The sequence below is a fragment of the Oryzias latipes genome, chromosome 13 (assembly GCF_053564925.1).
Source record: "Oryzias latipes strain Hd-rR chromosome 13, Olatipes_Hd-rR_3.1".
NCBI lineage: Eukaryota > Metazoa > Chordata > Actinopteri > Beloniformes > Adrianichthyidae > Oryzias > Oryzias latipes.
The window spans coordinates 33869573-33885244 of record NC_136249.1 but is presented as its reverse complement, the minus strand read 5'-3'; the positions used below and the strand labels follow the sequence as shown (position 1 = coordinate 33885244).

The following is a 15672-nucleotide window of genomic DNA, read 5'->3' as shown; positions in this document are numbered from 1 at the left end:
GAGATTTAAAAGTAAAATCTCCAAACTTTCTTTAGAGGAGGAAGATCAAAAACCATCACACGTCACTGTGACAAACTGCATAAACTCCAGTCAACACATCGCGCTTCTCCTAAACATCCAAGATCAATCAAAGCTTGTTTAACTTACAGTACTGTGACTGTTTTCATGCAAATCACCTTTGGAAACTTTTGGATTAGTGTTAACAAGAGCTTCCCTGTAATCCTTTGAGCCAAACAGCAGATACTGCATCGACGGTGCAAAGAAAACAGGCGAGCGAAGGCAGGATCAGCAGCTCTTTAATTATAAAACACTCTGGCCGCTTTGATTCCGCAGGTTTGTTTTCAAGCATGAAAGATTCTTCAATTAACGCTCATCACAGCGGCTCTACGTCAAAGTGGCAGCATCCAGGACCTCACTTACCAACGCGCTGTGGATCCAGCAGGAGCCTGCACTGGTGCAGCGTTTGCTGAGCGTTTAATGCCTTTATTCGTCTTCTGCTACTTCCCATCCGAGTGTGAATGAGAGTCATCCATCTCCAGCCCCCACCCCGGTAATTACAACAGTCTGCCTGCTCCCTGAGCAAACAAACAGCCCTGCGCCCAAACACCATCAGTCCTCACGCTGTAAATGCTTAGAATAATATTAGAAAAGGATTGAAATCGACTGACGACTGAAGGTCCTGTTCCTCTAAAATACAACGTATTCCAGGTCATAAGAGGTGCTTAAATTAACAAAAAAGAATCCTGCAGGAGGCCGTTGAGAACATGCCTGAGCAGTAATGACTGTTCAGTTTGTAGGAGCTCTTCGTAAAAAAAAAAACCTCAGAAATATCAAGGTTGTAGACCGCTCTACGAACCAAAAAGGGAAAATGTTTATGAACATTTTTCTTTGCACTCAAACCTTTTACTAACAACTAAAGTGCTGAGTAAAGGACACAAATAGTAGGGTGTAGGGAAAAATCGATTTGGTGATATATCGTGATATTTCATTTGGTAATACTTGTATGGATTGAAAATGCAGTCAAAACAATCTCTATTTAATTATTCATGGGCGTCCATCAGAATCTGACTCCTGTTTTCCAATTGAAATGGCCAACGACGTGGCGATGAGCGGTGCAATATGTGTGAAAAAACGGGACTGCAGCTGCAGTGCAGACTGTCGTCAAATAAAGCATATCTTGGCCACATTAAAGCTTCTTCTTCATCCTGTCATGCTGCCTCGTCATCACACTCTGTTGTTTCTGGAAAGTATTAGTGTTTTTTTTTTTAATCTCCTTTATTTTTTAAGTATGTTTGAAAATACTGGAGAAGCTACATTAAGCAATGTTGAAAACAGCTCTTTATTTCCTCAATCATACTTTTAGAACGTTATTGGTTAATGCTCATTCATTCCATTTTTTTTCTTGAATTGTTGACTGTTCCCTTTAAGAAAAAATATTTCTTTATTTGCCCCAATAAAAGCACAAGGAATTTGCTTGGGATAAGCAACTTGTTTATGAAATACAGCTGCAGGGCTTAATGTTGTGATCATTAAACAAATTTAATTTCGCCATTTTATTACGATGAAAGGCGCATTAATATTCAGCTAGAGTGTCATAAGAACAGGCAGACGACTGGATCCAAATGCAGCAGGTTTAGTAGCTCAGCTAAAAGTCCACAAAGCTAAATCAGGGTCAGGCATGAAAGCATCAGAGGAGAGACGGGATAGTCAGGATCCAAGCAAGAGTCGGGGCAGGCAGCAGGCAAATGGAGTCAGAAACAGGGTCAGGAAACAGAAGATCAGGTCACAAATAGATAGACAACTTTATTTATCCATTTGGGAGGTTCCCGCATGGAAATTGACAAATATATATAATATAACACTAGGTAAGGAAGGCAGAGTGGCACAAACAATACTTAGAACTGAGTGTGGCTCCGTGCAGTGCTTCCCGCTTAGCAGACAAATAGATCCATGATCGTCTATGTTTTCCTCATCTGAGCTGGATTTTGGATCAAAACTGTACGGCTGGATAGCTATGATATTGCTCACCATTTTTGTTGCACCTGTAAGGGACTTTAAGATGCGCACCTCGGACCTGGACGACCCAAAAACCTGCAGCACCCAACGGGGTCATCCCCGTATCTGGGAGAATGTTACTAAGACTTTAACAGAAAGACGCCAGAAGCCTTATTCTGAAAACATTCATTCATTCATCTTCTTTGCTGTTTTGTCCCTTTCAGGGTCACTGGGCTGCTGGAGCCTATCCTGGCCACTCATGGGCAAAGGCAGGGGACATTCTGGACAGGGCGCCAGTCTGTCGCAGGGCCACAATCACACACCCATGTCTACTCACATTCACACCTAGGGAAAATTTAGAGTAACCACACACAGAAAGGTCCCACATTGGTGTTCCTGCTGTTAGGCAAGAGCGCTTACCACTGCGCCACCGTGCAGCCCTATTATTATTCTGAAAACAGCAAAAAGTAAACACCCAGAGGTGCTGCGCAGAGGGGAAAAAGGCTGCCAGCAAAAAGTGTTTGTATCTGTTTGTATCTTAATGTCTCTACAACCAACTGCATGGGGTGTTCGTGTGTCTGCGTGTGCGTTCTCACAGAGGTCAAGAGGCTAAGTGATGATAAATACGTCCCTATCCTTTTATCCACACTCTTTCCTAGCCTTATTAGGGTGTGTTAACACAGAAGACAAACATGTTGTAGTAGGAGAGGATTCTGCAGGGGGGGGGGTTGTTAATGCAGCCATAGGAAAATGTGTCCAGTTAAACAAACACACGATCTGCAGATCAGCGGAGTCCTCCTAAAGTCATCACACTCAGAACTTCAGGCCTCCAGCTGGTCCACACTCCAAACATCCACCTCTGCCCACACACACACAAAACACACACCGTCCTCCAGGCAGCCGCCCACCCACCACTTTACCCCCATTGAGGCTGTTATAAACGACAAACATGAATCACACAAACCTTTTATAGATATAAAAACATTTATGACACTGCAGGAATGGAGTCTCAGCTGAGTTCAAATGCATGAAGTCCCACTTTTAAAACAATGGAGTGAGCCTACTTCAGTCTTGCAGCGCTTAGTTTTTTAGAGTTTCAGCTCCAGTGTCGACGTTCTTTCAGCTACCGAAACTCTTCAACCATTTACGCAATTAACGCAAATTACAATGAATTCTGAAGCGTTGGGTTGATATGAAACACTTTACAGTATGAAATATTTACACCATACATACACTTATGTAAAGCCGCTTTTCTGTGCGCCAGAATCAGCTAGTTCACGTTGATCGCGGAAACGGCTAAAGACTTGAGTTATGTCAAAGAGTGTGGGCTGCTTAGGCGTTGGCAGCGACTGTTCTGGTGTTAAAGGGTTAAAACCGTGTCACACAGCCACTAAGTACATTTATGAGATTTCGGTCTTTTGTGATTCATGCATGATTTTCGTACTTCTTTTTTGTTTTGCGTTGGTCATTCGTCGATGTGCGCAGATGTCCGTCGAGGGTTTCGGCTGACAAGTCTTGTTGGGAATTCGGTTTAATCAATTATGTAATCAATGCACGGATCACTAATGAACTGCATGTAAACAGCGCAATAATCACGCATGGTTCATGCACGATTTGCATATTGTGTGGCGTTTACGTAGATATACGTGTTCTTTGGTTTATTCGTAATTCTTCCATGGTTTTAACGTGGTTTCTTCGTGACACACCTGAATTGTCATGTAAAGACAACAACTTTTCTCTCTTTTTCCACGTATGACCAGTTTTATCCATGCCATATGCACAAAATGTACATAGCGGCTGTGTAACACGGCAATATATATATATATATATATTATATATACCTTAAGCTGACGTAAAAACATAAAGCAGAAACAGTTTCATACAAGGTAACAGTTGGGAAGTCTGTTTGTAATAACTGACAAAATCAAACCTATTGGTTTTTGAGGTTATAAAAATGACCATAAATCACAAAGAAACCTTCAAAACACTTTAATTTTTCATATTTATAAGAAGGAAAAAAACACGTTTCTACTAATCATGAGTTTAAGGATACAAAAGGGCAAAAAAATATATATTTTTGTTCCAAGACAAAGAGCTGTGACCAACAATTCAGAAACTAAAATTGATTACGTGTCTTTTCACACTCGGCAGAATGTGTGAAAAGACATTTTTTGATCAATTTTTCCTCTAATGAAAAAAAAATTGATTGAGTGTTAAGCATTTCATCACAGCGGGCAGAAGAGAGCCTGACGGTGCTGCAGAGCTCTCAGGATAAAGAACAGATCTCAGATGTTCTACAAACGCTTTCTACAAACTAAATGAGTCTAAAGGATAATATAAAACACATTTGGCAGCTATTCCATCGCAGATTCTGAAGGAATAGGATCGAAACACAATTTAACAGATGGAACTCCTGCTGAGGAATTCTGGCAGCGCCGCTGCTCTTCCTCCCCTAAAAGAACCTTCATTAACAAAGGTTTCTGCCAATTAACAAGCTAATCTGTGTTGGGAATGTCAGCAGAAGGTTGATGATTAGCAGACATTTGTTCTAGTGTCACTGATCATTGTCTGTGTGCTTTTGTCAGACATTGTAGAAATCTTTTTAGCCATTTTTCTGGCAATATGAAGCCTTAATAAGTTAATTTTTGTTTCGATTTTCAAGGTTTGCTTGTTCTCACATAAGTTTAGGGATATGTTTCTTTTCCTGCTGTTGTTTAGAGTATAAAAAAACAACTTTGTGAATTGAAATCATTGAAACCTTAAGAATTCCTGTTGTAGTTTCATTTGTTGAAGTTCTAAAATAAAGTTTTCTGCTCTCAAAGATGTTTCAAGCAAAAGACAAACATTTAGGAACTTTTCAAAGATCATCTTATGTCTGCCAGAATCTGCTTTAAAAATTTCTGGACTTACCTGATCCACAATCATGGAGTTTTTGGAGGTTCAGATCTCCTGAAAGGAACAAAGAAGATTTGATCAAAATCTGCTTTTAATGCAGCTAAATCGATCAAAATACAAGCACAGTAAAACAAAATCCTCTTTTGGATTATGAAAAAATAATTTAATTGAATATTAGATTTCTTAAAACAGAGAAAAACAACAACAACAGCAAATCCAGGAAAAAAGAAAACAAAGTTTTGTGACTTGGGCATGTGTGCAGACCGTGTTTGTGTTAGTTTGTGTGTTTCCATGAAGGTGTGCGGTTATGAACAAAATGCAACCCTTCCAGAAACACGAATTTATTCATGAAATCATGAAAACATAAAAAATCAGTCCAGATATGCAGAAGAACTGAAACCAGAGGCACCAAAGACAAAAAACCTGTTGGTGAAACACAGATCTTCAAAATAAAATACCTCGTTTTGATCTTTACTAACAGAAGGACGTATCGGTTCATAAAATCCTTTGAATTCTCCATTGAAGCAGTTTTAGGATTTCAGGAAGAAACAACTTTTCTGTTCGTTTTTAGGAATTTATACTTTCACTAAGTTTGGGTCACTTTAGTTCAGATTCAATCAATTATCAATTACTGGATTTCATAACAAAACTAATTTGGTTTTATAATTAAAAAATAAAAAAAGGTTTTCAACTGAATTACTAAATGAACGTAAATCAAAACATAATGAAGCCAAATCAATCTTACGTGGGAAATCATGCCCCCCCCAGGTTCCCCTGCTCCACAGAGCACCTGTCTGGGCCCACCTGAGGTCTGGATGATCCAGCAGAAAGCTCAAAGGGTTTAGGACGGATTAGACTTCATTTTTACTTTGTGGCATCAAATCGAGTCACCATGTTTAAAGAAAAAAAAGTGACCCCAACCATGCCCCCCCCCCCAAAAAAAAAAAGACCCAATGCCTGTTTCAAACATGAACTATGAATAGTTAGATATTGGCTTAGAACCCCCCTCCCTCCTTAGCCAGGGCGGAAAATGAGATGTGGAGGGTTTTCAAGCATGAAAGAAACCTCAAACACACGATTGCTGCAACGAAGAGCAGAAACAGCAGATTAACCGGCTTTGAGCCACAATCCCACAAAAAAAACCTGTGGATCTGAAGGTTCCAGACGCCAAACATCAACCACACAATCATTGATGACGTGGGTCTTCCTATTCCTCCCAGCAAAGGTTTCATCTTCAAGCACGTTTTGCTATTGTGTGGTTGTCAAATACTTATTTACCTCATTAAAGACCTAATCCAATCAGCCTTTAAACTCTTTTCAAAGCGTTACCAGTGGCCTCATAATTTGAATTATGCCAATTTTATAGTTAAAATAAAAAAAAAAAAGTGCTTTCCATCATGAAAATAACAAAGATGGTGTTAAAAACACCAAAAACACAATTTTTATGGGAGGGGGTCCATCAGTTTTGGCATCATTTCAATTAGGAAGATCTATTTCTTCCTATAGACGCTTTGGGCTGCTGTTCTTTCACTTCTCACTCTGTCATCCCTTTATTTTTTCCACACTATGTGGTCCAATTCCTACCGAGTCCACCTTTTCCAGGCGATCTCTGTCGCTTCCCTTCCTTTCATGAGTTGATTCTCCTTCACCCTTTTCTCGACTCTCTCCTCCACCTGCTATCTGATGGTGCAACTTCTGATCCCAAGCCTCCCCGGCTTTTCTGTTGACATTTACAAATCCGTTTTCTTCTTCAATACATCTCATGTCCATTAGATTTTCTTTCACTCTTCTGTCTGTTGCTCTCAAACAAACCTATGGAACAATGACAGACCGATCATTTATTTGTCAGTGGAAAACTTGCCAAAGTTTTATTCCATTCTCTGAACATTCAATCAAACACTGTTCAGAGCTTTGTGAGCTCCAACCTTTAGATGCCAAAGCTTTTTTCCTTTTGATGGCACCAAACAAGATCTAATAATATTCTGAGACGAAGCCAAACAAAAGCAAAAGACGTTGGGATTTTTAAGCTTTCCTGTCTGTTTGAGCAGCAAACAGAGATTACGACTGAAACCTCGATAATGCGCTCTGACAGCTTTCCTCTGCTCAACCTTTCAAACTTAAACTGTCGTTCCAGCAGTGAGGAAGCACCTCCAGCCAAGCTTCTTTGCAAATAAAGGAGCATTTGCACAACCTGTCAGGGTAAAGCGTCGGGAAATGTGGGAATGGTAATGCTTCCCCACGTTATGCTTTCTCTGCAGCAGCAAATTCAGCAAAGTCCTCTGTTTTTTCCAGACGTGCAGGAGATATTAATGAAGGTTTCAACACACGGCATCGATTATTGATCAGCGACTGACGCAGCGCTTCTTTCTTCAGATGGTTCCTCCATGAAGCTGCTGGAAACAAAAGGATTGTTTTTGACCAGTAGCTGCAGAGATCACGAAAAGTCTGACCCTCTCAATCTTTACCTGATTTGATTACAGTCGATCGACAATGAACTTCTCTGGAATGCCATAAAAGATGGAAATATGAGGATTACAGCAGGTTCTTCAGATAAACTGGACTCATGATTACCATGAAATTGAACCAAAGTTAGATGACTTTGCTTTAGTTTCTTTCAAGCAAAGAAACGTCACATTTTCAGAATCTGTCAGTAAAGCGTTTACAGGGCAGACGGTAGTGGATTTAGCTAAAAGAAGTGAAGCTGGAGTTGCTGACATGTACCAGAGCTGGATAAAATGGTGAGGGGTGTGGGGTAGGTGAAGCAGAGGATTTCAAGGCGGATGTGGGAAGGCACCCTTCTTCTTTGTCCATGGTGATGGGCAGACTGACAGATGAGCTTAGACAAGAATCTCTGTAGATCATGATGTTTGCAGATGAGACTCTGATGTGTAGTGAGAGGACGGAGGAACATCTAGAGAGGTGGGGGTTTTCTCTGGAAAGGAGAGGAATGAAGGTCAGCAGTAGAAAGACAGAGTATCTGTGTGTAAATGAGAAGAATTTAAGAGGAACAGTGGGGAGGTGGAGGACTTGAAAAACTGATGGTCAACAGTCCAAAGGTGAAGCGCAGGAGATCGCAGAGATGAAGATGCTGAGGTTCTCTTTGGGAACACGATGGATCGGGAATATATCCATCAGAGGAACAGATCATGGTAGATGTTCTGGAGATCAATGCAGGGAAGCAGATGGAGATGTTTGGACACGTTGAGAGGAGGAACAGTGATGATGCTGGTGAAAGGATGCTGAGGTTGGAGCTACCAGGAAAGAAGAGGAAGACCAAAGGATGTAAAGAAGGACGACATGAGGGAGGATTTGCAAAAAGGCAAAGAAAAAAGTTCAGCAAAGTTCATTAAAAAAAATGGAAATCATATCACGTATGGTCAAATTTCAGCAGTTTCCCCCCGAAAAAATTTCCTAATAACTTGGATGGTTGAGTTCTTCCAGATGTAAAAACAAACTCAAAACATTTCAAAGAGAATTTCTCTAAGATTGCATTAAAGTTGCATAATTGTGGTCATTGTAGCAGACCTGTCCATGTCTGTTTAGTCTCTGCAGGGTTTTAGGTCTGTGATGTGTTTGTGCCGTGCAGGTGTGGATGTTTGAAAAACCACTCCCTCAGTGCCCTGCTTGTTTTCTTAACAACACCGATGGTCTCGCTCTGGTTTTAAGCTGCTGTCATGTTCTTGGGCTTGTTCTCGTTAATAGGGGCTCCCAGTGAAGCGCCATAATTAATCAGCTTATTTGTCAGAGCCAAAGACTTTTCTGTCGACTCTGGGTAATAAAACACATTTATTATTATGGTCACTGTGAGCAGTTTCCCCACAGATTAAAGCTTTTACGGATCTACTAAAACATTGGGCAATAATTACTTAGTTTTCGTTTAGTTTCAGTTTTAAAGAGTTAAGGACAAAGAAACTTGTGTTTTTGGTTTTTCAAAGATGTTCTTTTGACATTTTTATGATGATGGAGGACTTTTATTAAGTCAATTAAGGTTAAAGTTGCATTTCTGAGTATTTCTTTATTCAAATGTTGTGAATCCGGAGCAAAGGAAAAAAACAGTTTAACGTAGAAAATATGGTGGGTGGGGCCACAAGCTCCCTGCTCCGCCCCATTCCAGTGCATCCACTTGCAGACCAATACATCCATGAACATCTTTGTTTTCCTCGTCTGAGCTGGAATCTGGATCTAAACTTTACGGCTGGATAGCTCTGATGCTGCTCTCCACTTTTGTAACATAGCTAATGTTAGGTTGAGGGGCAGTGAGAGTGCAAACAGAGAGCTCTGGAATGGGTGACGAGAAGTGGGGTGTGGTTGCTCTGCGCCAACAGTTTCAGTCCACAACTCAAGAGGTGAATTTCTAATGACCTACTGCCACTCTGCAGAAACTATGTCCTAGAGTAGTGTATCCGAGCCAAAATAAGCACAGAAAAGTTGGATTTTCCAGTTAGATTGAGGTCAGAACCAACATTTACACTTTGATGCTCACACCCAACTGTTCCTTCAAAAACCTTGAACTGGCAGGAGGAAATAACGCTCGCTAATTAATCTTTCGATTCTGGACATATCTATTTTTGTGTCTTGTACGAGTCAGAAAAAAATTGAAACCACCAAGAAAGGAAGGATGAAAGAGAAGTTAGTGCCTCTCTTTGCTCTCCCAAAAGCTGCATCTCTGGTTTGGATGCTGCCGGAATCACAAACAAACCTGCCCACTTCAACAGAACAAACAATGTCAGTCCTCTCGGGCTACAAAGAAGACAAACAAGAGATGCTGTAGCCTGTGAGACAACAGAGTTGATGCGCACACACACACACACACACACACACACGCCTCCACATAAATACATAAATAGGCCGTCAATAAAGTGAAACCTGGCAGCCACGCTCTCTAATATAAGAAGTGTGTTTACAGACCAGAGCGGGACTCATATTAAACTTGAAGTGATTTATTTTTCCTGTCCTCCTCTGCAGACGTCCAGACGCACAAACACTCAAAAACCTACAAGTGTAATAAGGTCTGTTCAGCACGGAGGAGAGCTGAGCAGAAGTCTCCAGGCTTCTCCAGCCAGCAAATATCTTCAGAGCTGCACAAAATACACATTCACCACATTGGGAAGCGCTGCTCTTCATTTTTGTTGTTGAGTCTTTTAAATTACTGGAGGCAACTTTTTATGATCCGAAAAGTTGTTCAAAGTGAAACGGCAAAAATTCACACAACTACACTTTAAAAAAACAGCAAAAATGAATATGAATTGACTGGCCTGCATCCAATGTTGCCATGGCAACTAAGCCAAGCTGGAGTAAGATGAGCCACCGAGAGGAAACTACTTTATAATGTTCTAAAATGTTTCCTTCATAAGAAGACGTGAAAAAAGTCTGTCATCAAAGTAGGATTCTGTAAGGAATCAAAGTTTATTTATTTTGGACTTTTCCTACAAAGAATCACAAAGTGCTTCAAAAATAGGGATAAAGCAAGAAGTAAAACACGTAGTTTTACAATGCAGAGACGATGTCCCCTACAAGTCCCCTACGATGAAAATCACGTTTTCTGAGTTTTTAATAAGTATAACAAGAACAAATTACATTTTTGCAGTTCTGAGTATTTCTCCTTTTAAATAGATGTCAATCAAATTGTGGCAAAGATTCTGGGTTTGAATTAATTAGCTTTTGTGATGTCACAACGTCCCAGGAGCGCATGTGCATTGCATAAGCTCCCTGATCTGCTCCTCTCAGCGTGCATCAGTTCAGGTGTGAGAGAAGAGGAGTTGGCACATTGCTGCGTTGTCCGTGCATATTTTAAGTGCGTCAAAGGCTGGATTTTGTTGTTGGCCGCTCGATTTTAAAATAAAACTTAAAGTATAAGTCTCAAATGTGTTCTCTGCATTTGTGTCCTCGCTCTGATCGAGTTTGAAAGGTTGCTGACCCGTTAACCAGAGAGGGTAAAAATAAAAACAAGAAGAAAATCAGGGGAACTTTTTTACTATCGCCTCCATGAAAATAAGAAATATAGTTCAGGAGGCCTGAGCAGGTGGGCTCCCCATCCCGCAGCAGGTCTCTGTCTGGCCGCCAGCTCGCCTCCCGATAGCCGGCATAGTGATGGCAGTCGCTCCAGCTCCATCTGCCCTGAGACAGCAGGGTGTTCCCGCCTTCACCCAACATGGGTACTGTTGGGCGATTTGGTTCACACGGGTACCAAATCGCGCCTCGCTGCTGAACCTCAGATGGCGTCTGTACCATTGACTTAAAGTTGAAAATGGGCGGGGTTACTTAGCCTCGCGCGAATCACGTTCGGTGTGAACCCAGCTTTGACCAAGACGTTGGTGTCTGTGACCAAGAAAAAAGTTTAGCACTGGTTGCAGATTTTTGGAAAATTACCAACGAACAGTCACTTTCTTTCCGGATTTCATTTCATTTGCTGTGAATTCAACAATCTGCATGTGCTAGCATCAGATCAGTTCTGAGCCACAGACAGCACTGCTCGCTGCTGCAGCGTATCTTAAATTATAATGTAATAAAAGCATTTTTCATGTTCTTATCAAAGTTCTTTTTTGTGTGTCATTTTATCAACAGCAGGGTTTGCTTCACACATTCGTTTTGTCATTCCACACATTGTTCAAAAAGTGGTCATTACTTCATCGCTAAAGACAAACTTTAGAGAATAGAGACTGTCGGTCGGTGCTTCAGATAAACATGAACTTCGGCTTTTTAAGACATTTAGGTTGTGGGATTTTGGTTCACCTACGGACAATTTAGAATCAGTTTGTTTTTGGACTGTTGGAGGAAACTGCATTGCCCGCAGAAAACCCGTGCATGCAGGAGAACATGCAAATGTCACAAAGAAAAGTCCTAGCTGGGTTTCTCTCTGTAAGACGAGAGTGTTAACCACTACACCACCGTGCATCCCTTTGAGGTGTGTTTTTAATTTATAATTTAACAGAAACATTCGACATTCTTTATTCGACACAAACTAGACGGAAGAAAGTCGGAATGGCGGAAAACACCTGAAACATAGTAACTGAGGAATTTCATTACGATATTACGATCATTTCAGGAAATTCTGATGTCATCTTCCTGCGTTTTGTCTCGTCTCCTTTATTTTTGTAGTAGCGGTAATGTTAGGTTGGGGGGCGTGACGGGGTGTAAGCTAGTGGGAGAGATTGTAAACAGAGAGCTCTCAGCAACCGGGAGGCAGGGTTTCTCTGCGCAATCGGTTCCACCTACAACTCAGACGTGAAGTTCTAATAAACTTCTGCCGCTCTGCATAAACTAGTTTCATGAATTTGGCTAAAAACAGCAGAATGATGGTTAAAAGATCACTGGGAATGCTTTGAAAATAAACCAAAAGATGATCAGAGTGGGTCTTTAATAATGTGGTCTAGGCAAACATAAACGATTGTTTGCTGGGAAAACAAGACAATTACCGTTTTCCTAGAAACACAAAAATCACGGCACATGATTAGATGAGATCTTTTTGAAAGATGGGAGGTCTGCATTTTTTTTAACACCTGCTGTTTTGGTGATGATGAAAGGTCAACACCAGCTTTGACAGGAGACCAGGTAAGGCAGCATGGCTGCAGGTGGAAATCCGTCTGGGACTTTGATGTGTGCAGCTTTTCTCCTAAGGTGACAGGAAACCTCAATTCAACTTGACAGCATCACATTCGGAGAGTTTGAAGCTTGCAGTGGGACCTTGAAATGCCAACCCAATGATCTGTGCTGTTTCCACAGTTACATTTGTTTTAGGTCATTAAAATTTGCCGTTTGGGCGCATTTCTACGTTCTCTGGTGGTGCAGACAGCATCTATGTGGGACTCATTAAATTATATTGTTGTTCCTGTCATTAAGGAATCCATTAAAACCTGCAGGTTCAGACGCTCAGCGCATTGTCACATGGTGTGGTCATGCATGCAGATAGGACCTGCAGAAAACAGGTTCTGTGGGAGTTCTGTCTCCAGCAGACAACTTAACGAGTCCCTCCGCCCACCCATCTTCTCAAATTTTCTATCATCCACAACTAATGCAGACAGCTTGTGAAATTCTGAAATATTGAGGTGAATGTGAAGACAACCAGACATAAAATTATAAGCGACTCACATTGGTTTTCGCAGCAGGTGGGGTTCTGGAAAAGGTGCAGAGTTTGATGATGTGGTGTGACCTAAAACGTTGGTTTCTGTCACCGAATGCCTATATGTAAAACTGTGCATGAGTTTTTTGGACCGGACCAGCCTGATGGCAGAACAGCAAACAACAGGACGTCTGCAGAGAACAGCACACCCCCAACACAAGACACTTCTATCAGCAGCCAGGGCAGAACCAGTTCAGAAAAAGACTCTGAAAGGACAGATTTAAAAGCTGCAGGTCCATCATGAACCCCGACCTGAAGATCATTTTATTCCCATTTTCATTACCTTAAATAGTTTCATGTGTGAGACCCAGACTGGTCAAAGCATCCTGTCTGCACAGTCGGTCATGCAGCTTATTCAGGCGGCAGACTCTGTTTTATTATTCAACCAATAACCCCCAAAAAAACGAGGAGTCTGGATGAGAAAACTAAAAAATCATTCAAATCTCAGAATTCCTGCAGACTTTGTTAAAATTTTAGAGAAATCCAGAACAGAAAAGATTCTTTTTAGACATGTGTCTTTGAAAAACTGCCTCATAAAAGGATTTAACAAGTTTTCAACAACTTCAAATTCAACTGTAGCTTTTTAAAGAAAAGAGATTTAAAAAAATGTTAATGAATTAACATCCCGCATTCTTCCTTTTTTTAAATATTATATTAATTTTAATTTTTCATCATAATGTTATATATTAGGTATTTAATCTAGTATCTTTTTACATTGAGTTTATGATTATACAAAAACGACAGTGGAAGTTATCTATTGATTTATTAGGATTTATGAAATTATTAGTAAGTATAGCATAGACACACGTGCACTCAAATGTGCACAGATTTATGCACATGCTAACGCTCGTTCTAACCTCTTTTAAGGAAACAACTTCTTTGACCATACCTTCTAATATTAGTAGTATTTCTTAAAGTCTTTATCATTAAACGTCACCTTGGCTGCTCTGTTGTCAGTTCGCTGATGTGCAGGAGGCGGAGTCAGCGGGTAAAAGCTGAGTGGACGGCGCCTGATTGAAAAGTCAGACTTTTAATTTGTTTTTAGCGTTTTCTGTAACACTTAGAGCGTAAACAGAACCCGTTTCAGTGTTAATGCGTTTGAACGGGTCATTCTTCGGCTTTGGGCCGTCGAGTTGCTGCAGCTGGAGATAACAGAAAGGGCAGCATATGAGGAAGGTTAATTTGTCATTCTTTTATCAGATTCTTTCATTTTCCACCTAATGTGCCTTGAATTTTTTATTTTTTATTTCTACCGCTTGTCTCCTTAAATCTTTTACTTTAACTAAAAACTTAAAGTGCTTTGGATTGAGCAGGATCTTAATTGTATGTGTTTTTTTTCTGCTTTTGTGTCTTAAAATAGCGTTTAAGATGAGCTGATAATGAAAAATGAGAATAATTGAGTTAATTTGTTTTCACAGTAGAAGACAATTATCTTTTCTGGTCCGTCGTCTCTGAATAAACAGGAAGCCTCTGTTATGAGGCTTCAGCTTTCCACCACTTTCTAAAGATGGAGTGTCTGCTGAAACACCCCGGCTTCCCTTCACCGCTGGAAATGAGTATTGATTTACCGATCCGAGGCTCGGCCTCGTTCATGTCTGCTGGCAGAAGCACACAGGGGAAGACAACAACCGATAACCATGACCCGGGATGCTTTACGTTAAGCAGCGAACTATTAGGATGAAACACAATAGATTTAAGTTGAAAGTGGCTTAGCCACGCCTCTTGCAGTTTGTTTGCAGCGCGGGTTGAAGCTAAAGGTCGTGTTTGGCTCAACGGTTTCAGGCAGGAGTCGGACCGAGAACTGCTACGTCATACTTTGACGACAATAAGGAAGTAATGTCAAGCGTGGGATTGTTTCTCATCTGTTTCGTCATCTACAGGTTTTATGGAACAGTAAAGGACACATGAATGTGTTCAGCATTTTAATATGAGATTTGCCATGTTTAGGCTGCCGAGGATGAAAGGGCTCAAACGGAGAAAAAGGTTACGACAGCATAATGTGGTTTTGAAAGGGCTAAAATAGAGAAAAGATTACAAAGGTAATCCTCCAAGAGTTGTCAACATATGTAAAAAGATAGCTGGATGTATTTAAGCAGAAGTACGACAATAAATTAAATTAATGTAATTTTGAGAAGGAAGCTGATGAAAACAACAAAGCCGGTGCTTCAGTAAACCTAAATACTTGAACTACATACTTCAATATTTGCATAAAGCTCACTAAATTTGATTAAATATCATGAAACCAAACTATGAGTATGAATACTCATAAACTCCCAAATGGGTGACATTTACACTAAAATGTCTTTAACTTAAGGCTTAAACAACAGCAACTACAGTACTCAAGTAATTGACTTTGAGTAAAGTAAAGTAAAGTATTCCTTTAGTACGTTCTGTATTACATCTGCCATTTTTTTAGGTCAATTTTCACCTGTCATGAAAAACCACCCAAATATTTATTGTTAGTTACTGATACGGAAGCCGAGAACGGCCCACCGTTCTTTTTTCCCCTCGTTTTCTCATGATACTGAGGTAATAGGTGTTACTATCATGAGATAACAAATTTCGTTATGTTGTGATAACGGAGAATATGCTTTTTACTACCATCTGCAGCAAAACAAAGCAGTTTGACAGAGAAAAAGTTGAACACCTAAAGAACGGATTGA

At 40.5% G+C, this 15672-nt stretch overlaps 1 protein-coding gene across 8 annotated transcripts in view; it reads right to left on the bottom strand.

Moving 5' to 3' along the window:
• The window catches only part of slc8a2b (solute carrier family 8 member 2b), a 134138-nt gene that overhangs the window by 71194 nt on the left and 47272 nt on the right, over positions 1-15672 (bottom strand). For 7 of the 8 annotated variants that reach the window (XM_020708015.3, XM_023961335.2, XM_078929762.1 and 4 more), the window contains one exon: positions 4906-4944. The exons of the other annotated variant lie outside the window; for it this stretch is intronic. The gene's annotated coding sequence lies outside the window, so the exon portion shown is untranslated. The remainder of the gene's footprint in view (positions 1-4905; positions 4945-15672) is intronic. 8 annotated transcript variants of the gene reach the window in all.